This window comes from Hyla sarda, chromosome 10, assembly GCF_029499605.1.
Source record: "Hyla sarda isolate aHylSar1 chromosome 10, aHylSar1.hap1, whole genome shotgun sequence".
Taxonomy (NCBI): domain Eukaryota; kingdom Metazoa; phylum Chordata; class Amphibia; order Anura; family Hylidae; genus Hyla; species Hyla sarda.
In genome coordinates, this window is record NC_079198.1 from 96,875,623 (window position 1) to 96,890,861 (window position 15,239).

At 47.9% G+C, this 15,239-nt stretch overlaps 2 long non-coding RNA genes across 2 annotated transcripts in view; one reads left to right on the forward strand and one right to left on the reverse strand.

Moving 5' to 3' along the window:
- LOC130294082 (uncharacterized) overlaps nt 1-15,239 on the reverse strand; it is a 42,090-nt gene that overhangs the window by 19,214 nt on the left and 7,637 nt on the right. The window lies entirely within an intron of this gene.
- LOC130294083 (uncharacterized) overlaps nt 8,867-15,239 on the forward strand; it is a 42,697-nt gene continuing 36,324 nt past the window's right edge. Inside the window, exons 1-2 of the long non-coding RNA XR_008848376.1 lie at nt 8,867-9,028; nt 11,481-11,615. This is a non-coding gene — a long non-coding RNA (uncharacterized LOC130294083). The remainder of the gene's footprint in view (nt 9,029-11,480; nt 11,616-15,239) is intronic.

Here is a 15,239-nt window from a genome sequence, read left to right on the forward strand (position 1 = left end):
CATACTATTTTGGAAACTACACCCCTCAGGGAACATAACAAGGGGTACAGTGAGCCTTAACACCTCACAGGTATTTCACGACTTTTTGTTAAAGTTGGATGTGTAAATGAAAAAAAAATATTTTTCACTAAAATGCAGTTTTTTCCCCAAATTTTAAATTTTTACAAGGGGGAATAGGAGAAAATTTGTAACCCCATTTCAACTGAGTATGGAAATACCCCATGTTTGGACATCAAGTGATCTGCTGGCGCACTACAATGCTCAGAAGAGGAGAAGCGTCTTTGAGCTTTTGGGAGAGAGAATTTGTTTGGAATGGAAGTCGGGGGCCATGCAAAGCCCCCATAGTACCAGAACAGTGGACCCCCCCCACATGTGACCCCATGTTGGAAACTAGACCCCTCACAGAATTTAATAAGTGGTGCAGTGAGCATTTACACCCCACTGGCGTTTGACAGATCTTTGGAACAGTGGGCTGTGCAACTGAAAAATTACATTTTTCATTTTCACGGACCACTGTTCCAAAAATATGTCAGACACCTGTGGGGTGTAAATGCTCACTGTACCCCTTATTACATTACATGAGGGGTGTAGTTTCCAAAATGGGGTCACATATGGGGGGGGGGTCAATTGTTCTGGCACCATGGGGACTTTGTAAACACACATGGCCTTCTATTCTGGACAAATTTTCTCTTCAAAAGCCCAATGGCGCTCCTTCTCTTCTGAGCATTGTAGTTCTCCAGCAAAGCACTTTACATATGGGGTATGTTCTTACTCATAAGAAATGGGGTTACAAATTTTGGGGGGCTTTTTTCCTATTTTCCCTTGTGAAAATGAAAAATTTAGGGTAACACCAGCATTTTAGTGAAAAAAAATAGTTTTTTCTCATTTTCCCATCCAGCTTTAACAAAAATTTGTGAAAGACCTGTGGGGTGTTAAGGCTCACTATACCCCTTGTCACGTTCCATGAAGGGTGTAGTTTCCAAAATGGGGTCACATGTGGGTATTTATTTTTTTGCGTTTATGTCAGAACCGCTGGCTGTAAAATCAGCCACCCCTATGCAAATCACCAATTTAGGCCTCAAATGTACATAGTGCGCTCTCACTCCTGAGCCTTGTTGTGCACCCGCAGAGCATTTTATGCCCAAATATGGGGTATTTCCGTACTCAGGAGAAATTGCGTTACAAATTTTGGGGTTCTTTTTTTCCTTTTACCTCTTGTAAAAATAAAAAGTATGGGGCAACACCAGCATGTTAATGTAAAACTTTTTATTTTTTTACACTGACAGGCTGGTGGCCCTAAACTGTTTCCTTGAAATATGACAGGGCTCTGAAGTGAGAGAGCGCCATGCGCATTTGAGGACTAAATTAGGGATTGCATAGGGGTGGACATAGGGGTATTCTACGCCAGTGATTCCCAAACAGGGTGCCTCCAGCTGTTGCTAAACTCCCAGCATGCCTGGAAAGTCAGTGGCTGTCTGGAAATGCTGGGAGTTGTTGTTTTGCAACAACTGGAGGCTCCGTTTTGGAAACACTGCCGTACAATACATTTTTCATTTTTATTGGGGGGGACAGTGTAAGGGGGTATATACGTAGTGTTTTACCCTTTATTATGTGTTAGCGTAGTGTAGTGTTTTTAGGGTACATTCACACTGGCGGGTTACGGTGAGTTTCCCACTAGGAGTTTGCGCTGCGGCGAAAAATTTACCGCAGCTCAAACTTGAAGCAAGAAACTCACTGTAAACATGCCCATGTGAATGTACCCTGTAATTCCCAGCATGTACTGACAGACCGTGCATGCTGGGAGTTGTACTTTTGCAACAGCTGGAGGCACACTGGGTGGAAAACCTTCAGTTAGGTTCTGTTACCTAACTCAGTATTTTCCAACCAGTGTGCCTCCAGCTGTTGCAAAACTAAAACTCCCAGCATGTACTGATCGCCGAAGTGCATGCTGGGAGATGTAGTTATGCAACAGCTGGAGTTACGCAACTTCAACTCCCAGCATGCCGAGACAGCTGTTTGCTGTTTGGGCATGCTGGGATTTGCAGTTTTGCAAGATCTGGAGGGCTAAAGTTTAGAGACCACTGTATAGTGGTCTCAAACTGTAGCCCTCCAGCTGTTGCAAAACTACAAATCCCAGCATGTCCAAACAGCTGTCTGGGCATGCAGGGAGTTGTAGTTTTGCAACATCTGGAGAGCTACAGTTTTCAGACCACTGTATGCAACTCACAGGCTTCCGTACGATTCGGAGAGCCAGCCGCACGACATCGCCGCCCGCCGATCGCCATTGCCCGCAGCCTCCGAATGGGTAAGTGGATCTTCTGCCGTCGGTCCTCTTCGGTTTCTCCATCCTGCCCCGCCTATTGTGGGTGGGCAGAACGGGGAAACCGAAAGTTAACCCACCCGCCCCCGTTCTGCTATTGGTCGTCGCTTCTGGTTACCAATAGCAGGGATAGGAGGGGTGGCACCCCTGCCACCTCACTCCTATCCCTTCAGGGGGATTGTAGGTGTCTGTGACAACCATGATCCCCCTTATATTCCGGGTCACTGGGTCACCATAGACCCACATGACCCTGAATCGGCGCAAATCGCTGGTGTGAAATCACTAGCGATTTGCGGCGATCGCCGACATGGGGGGTCTGATGACCCCCTGGGCATTTGCGCGGGGTACCTGCTGATAGATATCAGCAGTCACCACGGTCCGGTCCCCGCCCGGCGTGGACTGAAATTCCCACTGGCGTACAGGTACACCCTTGGTCCTTAAGTACTAGGGAGCAAAGGCGTACTTCTATTTAAAAATCTTAATCCTTCCAGTACTTATTAGCTGCTGAATACTACAGAGAAAATTATTTTCTTTTTGGAACACAGTGCTCTCTGCTGAATCACGAACACAGTGCTCTCTGACAGAGATGCCAGCAGAGAGCTCTGTGTTCCCAAAAAGAAAATAATTTCCTCTGTAGTACTCAGCAGCTAATAAGTACTAGAAGGATTAAAAATTTTTAATAGAAGTAATTTAAATTCTGTTTAACTTTTTGGCACCAGTTGATTTAAAAAAAAAAAAAAGCTTTCCACTGGAGTACCCCTTTAAGTACCAACGCATCAGGACATACATTTACATCCGATGTCCTTAAGGGGTTAATACATTTACAAAAAGTTCTAAACATTTTCACATTCTCATTATGTGGTACTGAGCACCTGTTGATGGTGGAAACATTTTTTTATTCTGTCTCTGATAGAAGCAATGTAGGTCCTCTCTATTTATACATCCCAGACATTTTGCATAGATCCATATAACAGCTAGTGTTCCAATAAACAGTGGTCCCGTAAGTTTACTGGTATTCAGTGCTACTACGTAATTAAGCTAATACACTAATACAAACATTAAGTAAGAAAAGTAAAAGTACGGAGCACTAACCAGTCAGTTTTGACGCAGGATAATCTTTATTTTCATTGCGGGTACATGGTGAGCGGGGGAGCGGACTTCCAGGAACAACTATAGAGCCTGATACGGTCTGTCGCCCGAAGTCGTCCCGGCAGTCCGCTCCCCCGCTCATGATGTACCTGCAATGAAAATAAAGATTATCCTGCGTCAAGACTGACTGGTTAGTGCTCCATACTTCTACTTTTCTTACTTAAAGGGGTACTCCGGCGCTTAGACATCTTATCCCATATCCAGCGGCAGGACCCCTGTGATCTTGCACACCGCACCCCGTTAAAATCAGTCCCCGGAGCGTGTTCGCTCTGGGTCTGATTACTGTCAATCACGGGGAAGGATTAAGATTTTTTAATAGAAGTAATTTACAAATATGTTTAACTTTCTGCCACCAGTTGATTTAAAAGAAAAAAGGTTTTCACCGGAGTACCCCTTTAAGCTTCATTCCACTGACATGTTTGGTACCACCACTATGGGGGACATTTGTCAATGTTTGCTTATGTATTCCTTTTTTTAGTTATTTTTTTTCTTACAATTTTTCTGCTTATGTGCGACTTATTTATGAACTGGTTTCAGCCTGTTGATAAATTTCTTTCACGTAAGCAATTTTTTTTCTTTTCTTGCTTTGGTAGTGGCTTTTTCTGCTCCATGTCTGAGCTGGAGTAAATTTAGTAGGTTTTTTCATGCAATGCAACTTTTTTGCGACTTTCGCACTTGATAAATCTATGACCACTGCAAGTCAAAAATCACTTTTTGCTTTGGTAAGCAAGATTTTTATTTTTGCTTAGGACACTGCACAATCAAAAAGTTGCAGAAAAAAGAGAATAGTCGCACTTGCAACTTTTTTGCGACAATTTTAAGCAAAAAAAAAATCTACTAAATGCTCTGATAAATGTCCCCCAATGTGTTTTGTGAAAAGTGAGGATGTCCTGGGCCAAACTACACTGCTCAAAAATAAATAAATAAAGGGAACACTAAGATTACACATCCTAGATCTGAATGAATGAACTAATCGTATGAAATACTTTCGTCTTTACATAGTTGAATGTGGTGACAACAAAATCACACAAAAATTATCAATGGAAATCAAATTTATCAACCCATGGAGGTCTGGATATGGAGTCACACTCAAAATCAAAGTGGAAAACCCCACTACAGGCTGATCCAACTTTATGTAATGTCCTTAAAACAAGTTAAAATGCGTCTCAGTAGTGTGTGTGGCCTCCACGTGCCCGTATGACCTCCCTACAACACCTGGGCATGCTCCTGGACAGTCTGTGGTGCGATGTGGTATTGGTGGATGGAGCGAGACATTATGTCCCAGATGTGCTCAATCGGATTCAGGTCTGGGGAATGGGTGGGCCAGTCCATAGCATCAATGCCTTCCTCTTGCAGGAACTGCTGACACACTCCAGCCCCATGAGGTCTAGCGTTGTCTTGAATTAGGAGGAACCCAGGGCCAATCGCACCAGCATATGGTCTCACAAAGGGCTGAGGATCTCATCTTTGTACCTAATGGCAGTCAGGCTACCTCTGGCAAGCACATGGAGGGCTGTGCGGCCCCCCCAAAAAATGCCACCCCACACCATTATTGACCCACCGCCAAACCGGTCATGCTGGAGGATGTTGCAGGCAGCAGAACGTTCTCCACGGCATCTCCAGACTCTATCACATGTGCTCAGCGTGAACCTACTTTCATCTGTGAAGAGCACAGGGCGCCAGTGGCCAATATGCCAATCTTGGTGTTCCATGGCAAATGCCAAACGTCCTGCACCGTGTTGGGCTCTAAGCACAACCCCCACCTGTGGATGCCGGGCCCTCATACCACCCACATGGAGTCTGTTTCTGACCGTTTGAGTGGACACATGCACATTTGTGGCCTGCTGGAGGTCATTTTGCAGGGCTCTGGCAGTGCTCCTCCTGCTCCCCCTTGCACAAAGGCGGAGTTAGCGGTCCTGCTGCTGGGTTGTTACCCTCCTACGGCCTCCTCCACGTCTCCTGATGTACTGGCCTGTCTCCTGGTAGTGCCTCCATGCTCTGGACACTACACTGACAGACACAGCAAACCTTCTTGCCACAGCTCTCACTGATGTGCCATCCTGGATGAGCTGTGTAATGTCCCAGTACAGGACATGGTCCTGCACTACATTTAGGCCCTGTCAGGTTGAGTCCCTCAGTGATCTGGGGCTCTCCTGCAGTGTCTCCTCCTACACTGTATTCAGTGTATTAATGTGTAGTTAGTATTAAGGACCTGTGAGAGGCCATTTAAAGGACCTGTGAGATGTCACATGTTATGTTTATGTTATCACATGTTACCCAGAGAGCACAGGTTTAACACATGACCCGTGTCACGATTCGGCTGGCTGGAGGTGGATCCTCTGTGCCAGAGAGGGATTGGCTTGGACCGTGTCGGTGGACCGGTTCTAAGTTGCTACTGGTATTCACCAGAGCCCGCCGCAAAGCGGGATGGTCTTGCAGCGGCGGTAGCAACCAGGTCGTATCCACCGGCAACGGCTCAACCTCGCTGACTGCTGAGATAAGCGCGGTACAAGGGAGTAGACAAGAGCAAGGTCGGACGTAGCAGAAGGTCAGGGCAGGCAGCAAGGATCGTAGTCAGGGGCAACGGCAAGAGGTCTGGAACACAGGCTAGGAACACACAAGGAAACGCTTTCACTGGCACAATGGCAACAAGATCCGGCAAGGGAGTGCAGGGGAAGTGAGGTATAAGTAGGGAAGTGCTCAGGTGAAGGTACTGATTAAAATCTCATGCACCAATCAGTGGCGTACCGGCCCTTTAAATCGCAAAGACCCGGCACGCGCGCGCCCTAAGGAGCGGGGCCGCACGCGCCGGGACAGCACAGACGGGGAACGGGTCTGGTAAGCGAGTCAGGATGCGCATCGCGAGCGGGCGTGTCCCGCATCGCGAATCGCATCCCGGCTGGGAACATTATCGCAGCACACCCGGTCGGCAGGTCTGACCGGGGCGCTGCGAATAGGAGAACGCTGTGAGCGCTCCGAGGAGGAGCGGGGACCCGGAGCGCTCGGCGTAACAACCCGCAGCTTGACCAATGGGCTTTGGCTCAGCCCTCCCCTCTATATGAGGGGGCGGCCATTACAATTCTCTCTCTTTTTTTTTTTTTTACTTTACTGAGACCAGCAAACACCAGAGATCTCAGCGCTAGTGTCCAGCACCTGGAAGGCCTCAAATCTACAGTCATTCCAGTAAGTCAAGTCTATGTCTGCTGTCACTAACTACAGTCTAGCCAAGCCTAAAGTCAAGCATCTAAAGTCTATTACAAGTACAACTAGACCCAGCAAGCTGCAAGGTCCTTCTGTGTTTCTGGCCACCTCTCTGGGATTCTGGCCAAGCTGTGAAGATAACAACACCTGTCTTAACTCAGTAAAGCCTCCGATACCCCATAACTTGGTTGTGGACTCTCCTTTCACTGCCTAGCCATTGGGATAGCAAAGATACCGTTCGTGTGGTTCCGGTACTCGAAAACCACTCTGGCGTCACGAACATTAGGGGTTAATAACACCTTGCCCCTGGGGTTAATACCATCTTGCCCCATCCACCTACACCGCTTCACCCCATGGTCCATCACCGTGGGTCACCACAGCTGCACTACCTGAGCCACTTGTGTGGGTTGTAGACTCCGTTTCATGCCACCACTAGAGTGAGAGCACCGCCAGCATTAAAAAATGACCAAAACATCAGCCAGGAAGCATAAGAACTGAGAAGTGGTCTGTGGTCAACACCTACAGAACCACTCCTTTATTGGGGATGTCTTGCTAATTGCCTATAATTTCCACCTGTTGTCTGTTACATTTGCACAACAACATGTGAAATTGATTGTCAATCAGTGTTGCTTCCTGAGTGGACAGTGTGATTCCACAGAAATGTGATTGACTTGGCGTTACATTGTGTTGTTTAAGTGTTCCCTTTATTTTTTGTAGCAGTGTATGATGGCACAACTGACTAAAGGATCAGTAAAAAAAAAAAAAACTTTTCCCATCGGAGACATTTATGGCATATCCATATGATAACTAGTGCAGGTCACATGTTTGGAACCTCTTCCTATGGCCAATACAAGAATATGTCAGATGTGACATTGCATAACACCCTACATTAACACTTCTAAATTGAAGGGATGTCCTCCTCCCAGACATTTATAGTATATCCACACACTCTGTGGGACCCTATGCTGAGAGTAGGGTTCTGGTGACCCTGTCACACACAAGAGCGGTCACCACTCCAGTCATTCTCTGCCTGTGTCCTCTGACCTCCGCTCCACGTGAGGAGGGAACAGGCTGTGGGTGAGGGGATGGCATGCTCAGCTGTTTCCGTAACAACATTAATGTAAAGAGACATTCACATGCATGGCTACCTCTTTATTCATTCCCTACCTTAGTATAGCTGCCTCTAGCCTCTGCTTATAAAACAGGGATCAGGAGGACCCCCCATTCTCTTGATCAGAAACTTTCCCAGAGATGTGACCCCAATCTACCAGACATTTATGGCATAAACCAGAAACAAAACATCCAAGACCTAGCATGTGGGGTAGAACCTTGTCAATCTTTATCTCCATAGCATAAAAATAACACACTATACACATCCTTACTTATAGCCATGTCCTATTTATCTATATATACGTGTGTTAGACTCAATATGTGTGTATATGTATGTTCCAGCTAAATGTACAAATGGCTGGAGAAATTTTAATAAAACTTGGTACACGTTACTTATTTGTCAACTAAAAATAGTAGAATTAGGGTGGAGGCTTTTCTCTAAATTTCTCTTCGAGGCTATGAGACTTTTGGGACATCTCCTGATTGTGTTACTCTCAGGCAGCAGAGATTGCCCAGGACTTTTAAATATCCTGCTGCCGGATCAACGTGATGGTAAAGTACGATTTAACTGTCTGGCAGGCAGGAGCAGAGAATAGTTAGTGTGTGGGGACAGGCTATAAGGATGGATATGAGGTCGGGCTATGAGGACAGGAACGTCATTGTTGCTTTTACACTCCCAGAAGGGCAACACCATAGTCCATAAAAGTTTGAAGGGGCACTCCGCCCCTAGACATCTAATCCCCTATATAAAGGATAGGAGATAAGATGTCGGATCATGGGGGTCCCGCCGCTGGGACCCCCGTGATCTCTGTGCAGCACCCAGCATTCTTTTAGAATGCTGGGTGTGGGCGGCGGGGGATTGTGATGTCACGGCCAGGGGCGGACATATCACTTGTTCAGCCGGTTCTGCTGCACAGGGGCCCAGCGTGTTAGGGGGCCCACCTAGTAGCCCAGGTCACAGCCTGGGCCTCACAGTCTGGGCCCCTGCAGGGCCCCCTGCCAGTACTTCATACTAAATGCTGCAGCAACAGGTCCCGGACCTGCCGCTGACAGCAGTAATTTACCTTTAAACCGGCCGGGCGAGAGGAGAGGACAGGCCAGGGGCTGATGGGAACAGACGTGCCCCGCGCAGGCACGCGCGTCTGTTCCAAGCCCCTGACGTCACGTGTCATGGCCTCTGACCCCAGCAGAAGCGACAGGAGCAGCAAACCCTCCTGCCTCACACGGCCGCATCGCTGAGCAGATAAGGTGAGGAGAGCGACGGTCGGGTGCAGGGCAGTGGGGGGAGGGGATTGTAATGATGAAGAGGACAGGAGGGGTGTTGAAGAGGTTGGTGGTGTAATGATAAGGAGGATTGGGGGTCTGGGAGAGCGTAGTGTTGATAAGGAGGACCAGAGGGGGGGTCAGGGGTGTAGTGATTAGGGGGTTTAATGTTGATGAGAAGGACTGGGGGGGGGTGTCAGCTGTGTAATAATGATGAGGTGCTTAAGGTATATGGGGAGATGAGGAGACTGAGGATGGAGTGCATGGGGTGTATGGGGTGATGAGGAGACTGAGGATGGGGTGTATGGGGTGATGAGGATGGAGTGCATGGGGTGATGAGGAGACTGAGGATGGAGTGCATGGGGTGATGAGGAGACTGAAGATGGAGTGCATGGGTTGATGAGGAGACTGAGGATGGAGTGCATGGGGTGATGAGGAGACTGAGGATGGAGTGCATGGGGTGATGAGGAGACTGAGGATGGAGTGCATGGGGTGATGAGGAGACTGAGGATGGGGTGCATGGGGTGATGAGGAGACTGAGGATGGAGTGCATGGGGTGTATGGGGGTGATGAGGAGACAGGATGGAGTGCATGGGGTGATGAGGAGACTGAGGATGGAGTGTATGGGGTGATGAGGAGACTGAGGATGGAGTGCATGGGGTGATGAGGAGACAGGATGGAGTGCATGGGGTGATGAGGAGACTGAGGATGGAGTGCATGGGTTGTATGGGGTGAAGAGGATGGAGTGCATGGGGTGTATGCGGTGATGAGGAGACTGAGGGTGGAGTGCATGGGTTGTATGGGGTGATGAGGAGACTGAGGATGGAGTGCATGGGTTGTATGGGGTGATGAGGATGGAGTGCATGGGGTGTATGGGGTGATGAGGAGACTGAGGGTGGAGTGCATGGGGTGATGAGGACACTGAAGATGGAGTGCATGGGGTGATGAGGAGACTGAAGATGGAGTGCATGGGGTGATGAGGACACTGAAGATGGAGTGCATGGGGTGATGAGGAGACTGAGGATGGAGTGCATGGGGTGTATGGGGTGATGAGGAGACTGAGGATGGGGTGCATGGGGTGGTGAGGAGACTGAAGATGGGTTGTTTGGGGTGTATGGGGTGATGAGACTGAAGATGGGGTGCGTGGGGTGTATGGGGGTGATGAGACTGAGGGTGGGGTGCGTGGGGTGATGAGGAGACTGAGGATAGAGTGCATGGGGTGATGAGGAGACAGAGGATGGAGTGTGTGGGGTGTATGGGGTGATGAGAAGACCGAGGATGGGTTGTGTGGGGTGTATGGGGGTGATGATTAGACTAAGGATGGGTTGTGTGGGGTGTATGGGGGATGAGACTGAGGATGGGGTGCGTGGGGTGTATGGGGGAGATAAAGAGACTGAGGATGGGTTGTGTGGGGTGTATGGGGTGATTCAGTGGTGTATAGTGGTTGGCAGTATTATATTCAGGGGTACAATATTTGGCAGTATTATATTCGGGGGTACAGTGGTTGGCAGTATTATATTCAGGGGTACAGTGGTTGGCAGTATTATATTCAGGGGTACAGTGGTTGGCAGTATTATATTCAGGGGTACAGTGGTTGGCAGTATTATATTCAGGGGTACAGTGGTTGGCAGTATTATATTAAGAGTACAGTGGTTGGCAGTATTATATTCAGGGGTACAGTGGTTGGCAGTATTATATTCAGGGGTACAGTGGTTGGCAGTATTATATTCAGGGGTACAGTGGTTGGCAGTATTCAGGGGGTACAGTGGTTGGCAGTATTATGTTCAGGGGTACACTATTTGGCAGTATTATATTCAGGGGTACAGTGGTTGGCAGTATTCAGGGGGTACAGTGGTTGGCAGTATTATGTTCAGGGGTACACTATTTGGCAGTATTATATTCAGGGGTACAGTGGTTGGCAGTATTATGTTCAGGGGTACAGTGGTTGGCAGTATTATATTCAAGGGTATAGTGGTTAGCAGTATTCAGAGGGTACAGTGGTTGGCAGTATTATATTCAGGGGTACAGTGGTTGGCAGTATTCAGGGGGTACAGTAGTTGGCAGTATTATATTCGGGGGTACAGTGGTTGGCAGTATTCAGGGGGTACAGTAGTTGGCAGTATTATATTTGGGGGTACAGTGTGTGGCAGTATTATATTCAGGGGTACAGTGGTTGGCAGTATTCAGAGGGTACAGTGGTTGGCAGTATTATGTTCAGGGGTACAGTATTTGGCAGTATTATATTCAGGGGTACAGTGGTTGGCAGTATTATATTCAGGGGTACAGTGGTTGGCAGTATTCAGGGGGTACAGTGGTTGGCAGTATTATATTCAGGGGTACAGTGGTTGGCAGTATTCAGGGGGTACAGTGGTTAGCAGTATTATATTCAGGGGGTACAGTATTTGGCAAGGTTATAATGATTATTGTCATCATACAGAGGATGAGGATCTACTGACAAATTAAGGAACCAATGATGTCCTGGTGTCAGACTCTGCAGAGAAGATGGAAGAAATCCTGGTGTCTGGACCAGATGAAGAAGAAAAGTAAAGACAACAGAGAAGACGTCACTCAGGTCAGTGATATCATTGTGTATTTTCCTAACTGTCCCATCAGAGCTGTAGTCACTGATATCATTGTGTATTTTCCTAACTGTCCCATCAGAGCTGTAGTCACTGATATCATCGTGTAGTCTCCTGACTGTCCCATCAGCTGTAGTCACTTCAGACATGATGGGAGTTGCAGCTTTCCAACATCTGGGGAGCCACTTGAACCAAGGTGATTGGTGGGGGTTCCATGAGTCAGACCCCCACCATAAAAATGGGCTGTTTATTTTAAAATGCCTGGGCCTATTTTTGGTCCCAGTCTGGCCCTGCCTGTAAGTCACTTCTATCACTAAGGATAAGAATCCAAGGAACCAGGGGGTGCCAAGGGGTGTCGTGCTAAGTCCAGGGGTGCGACTGTAAAGGGGAGCACTGCCCTCTGCCTCCCAGCTAGATACGGGTCAGGCTGACCCGGGGGAGTACTCACTGGGCCGCACACTGAGAGGGACAGGGGCCACCCGGAGCCCACCTCAGGAGCCGTTCCATCCACCTGTGGTGGAATAGGCAAGTGGAGGCCCTCCGGTGGGGTCTAGGTACATGAGGGGGCCCAGTGCTGGGGGGGGGGCCCAGGCACACTCTTTGCACAGGGGCCCTCTGCTGTCTGTGTCCGCCCCTGGTCACGGCCACACCCCTCATGATGTCACACCACACCTCCTCAATGCAAGTCTATGGGAGGGGGCGTGGCGGCCCCTCCCATAAAAGTTTAAAGGGACACGCCACCCCTAGACATCTAATCTCCCTATCTAAAGGATAGGGGATAAGATGTCGGATCATGGGGGGTCCCGCCGCTGGGTGCGGGCGGCAAGGGGGTCGTAACATCGCGGCCACGTCCCTCGGGATGTCACATCACACCCCCTCAATGCAAGTCTATGGGAGGGGGCGTGGCAACCGCCACGCCCCCTCCCATAGACTTGCATTGAGGGGGTGTGGTGTGACATCACGAAGGACCCCCGCTCTAAGCGTACGGAACAAAATGTTCAGAACGCTGGGGCAGCAGAGTACCCCTTTAAGATGGGAAACCCAACTACTTAAATGTTTACATCTACGTATAAAAAAGTACTCCAGCTATTTTACAACCCGTTCCAATGTGGCAAATGTCAGACAACAGCACTACTTGTATTTCCTGGGTACGCATGGCCCCACTGCGCTGTTATTTACCTGCCTACGACTATATCCGTAGATGCAGTATTTTAGAGCAACAAGGTCATGTTGTATCACTTTGCAGTCCTGTGTGGGTCCAGGGTGCCGAGAGCTTGGTATACAGCTGTGTCAGTGCTATTCATCTAAATGTTATGCAGCTTTTGCAATATTTTCTATTCTGCTTGGAAGGGGTTTAAATACCCTGCTGCAGAGCATAGCACAGCTCCTGGCACAGGACATCCGCAGCCTTAGGGGGGTTTGCGTTAATCTCTCTGCTAATTAAATATGACGGAACCCCTTCTCCCTCCCTCCGCCGCCGCTAAACACCTCCTCCTGCCAGCACTATCCCCAGAGACACCCCCTCCTCTGTCAGCCGCCATGCTCTGTGCCAGGAGGCAGCCATCAGGGGCAGCTCTGAGCAGTGCTGGGAGGGAGGAAGGAGCTAGGAGTGACAGGCACCATCTGTCAGTGTCAGGACAGTCTGCAGATGGAAGGCAGGAGAGCCAAGGGAAACCTGGGCCCTCAGTAGAGCAGAGAGTGAGGAGAGGAATGGAAAGAGACAGCAATAGCAACCAGAGGAGGAACAAAGCGTAGGAAGAATAACAGATCCCATAAGAAAGACTCAAAGGCAAATGGGAAACAGAAAAATGGGGAAAACAGCTTAAAAAAACACAAGCTGAATCACCAGGGAGGAAGCCTTCGGGAGGGGGGTGAGGATGGAAGAAGCAGAGACGTGAGCGTCAGGCCCAGGAGACCGCATCTGAAAATATCACAGCAGTGGGGAAGGGAAGTACAATAAATGAAGAAGACAGAACCAGCACAACCGAAAACAAAACCCAAGGAAAATAACAGAGAAGCACAATATGGGCGGAATGTGCGCAGCCGAAGTCAGGCCCCGTACTGTGCATCTCATGGGATAATAGTACCATGATTTATTTATACACTAGAACAGTGGTCTCCAAACTGTGAGCCTTCAGACATTGCAAAACTACAACTCCCAGCATAGTTGGACAGCATCACTGGCTGGGAGTTGTAGTTTTGCAATATCTGGAGGTCGACAGTTTGGAGACCACTGCACTAGAATATGTGCGATGTGACCTGTAACGCATTTACCTGATACAACCCTACTGTACCGCAAACATATACTCAACATCCAAAGGTTACAGCTTTTACAGTTCCCAGCAGGGGTTGGTTCCAAAACTCCGGCACAACATATCTGCCTAGTAACACAGATACAGAACGAGGCGGAGTTGATATTTCGAAGTTTGATAAAGTTGGGGGAGAAGTATTTTGTGGCCAACCATGCAGCAGATATGACTCCAAACACTTCGTTCAGGCTGCATAGGCTACGTAAAACCTGTTTTTTCATACAGACTATTGTGTAACTCTGTGTTCCTGCTATATGTTTATCAGAAGTGGTAATACCCCATGTTATGTTGCAGGACATTTATGCAGCTTCCGCCCTTGCAGCCAAAATAAACATTCAGGTCTCTCTTAGACTCATCATGCGCAAAAATGTCCACGCAAGATAAATGGCAACACATTCCCATCCCCACTATAGAAATATTTGAGCAGTAAGTGACCAAAGCAGAATGGGATGTTTACTTTGGCTGTGAGAGTAGAAGACCTTAAAGCGGTACTCCGGTGGAAAAATTTTTGCTAAAATGAACTGGTGCCAGAAAGTTAAACCGATTTTTAAATTACTTCTATATCAAAATCTGAAGTTTTCCAGTACTTACCAGCTGCTGAATACTACAGATATACTACAGAGACATTTGTGAAGTTCTTTCCAGTCTTACCACAGTGCTCTCTGCTGCCACCTCTGTCCGTGTCAGGAACTGTCCAGATTAGAAGCAAATCCCCATAGCAAACCTTACCTGCTCTGCACAGTTCCTGATATGGACAGAGGGGTCAGCAGAGAGCACTGTGGTCAGACAGAAAGGAAATTCACAAATTTCTCTGTAGTATATCTGTAGTATACAGAAGCTGATAAGTACTGGAATGGTTAACATTTTTAAATAGAAGTCATTTACATATCTGTTTAACTTTCTGGCACAGGTTGATTTGAATTTTTTTTCCCCACAGCAGTTCCCCTTTAAAACACTTTTGAAGGGTATTCCACCAGGAAGGGCTTTTTATATAAAATGTACCAATAAAGAGAGTATAGTAAATACATATGTAACCACTAGATAGGCTCCAAATCCTGCAAGTACTAAAAATGAGCATCCTGTCAGGGGGCCCACCATTTTTCTAAGGTGGGGACACACTGGAATGGCCAAATGGGAAACAGTGTGTCACACAGGATACAGTTGTGCTCAAAAGTATGAAAACTTTTGAGCAATACTTTATACTCAGGCAGAAATCGTGAACTTTTGGCATGGATTAATAAAATACTAATTTATTAACCTGTTGACGACATAGGGCGTACAGGTACACCCTCGCGTCCTGGTACTTAG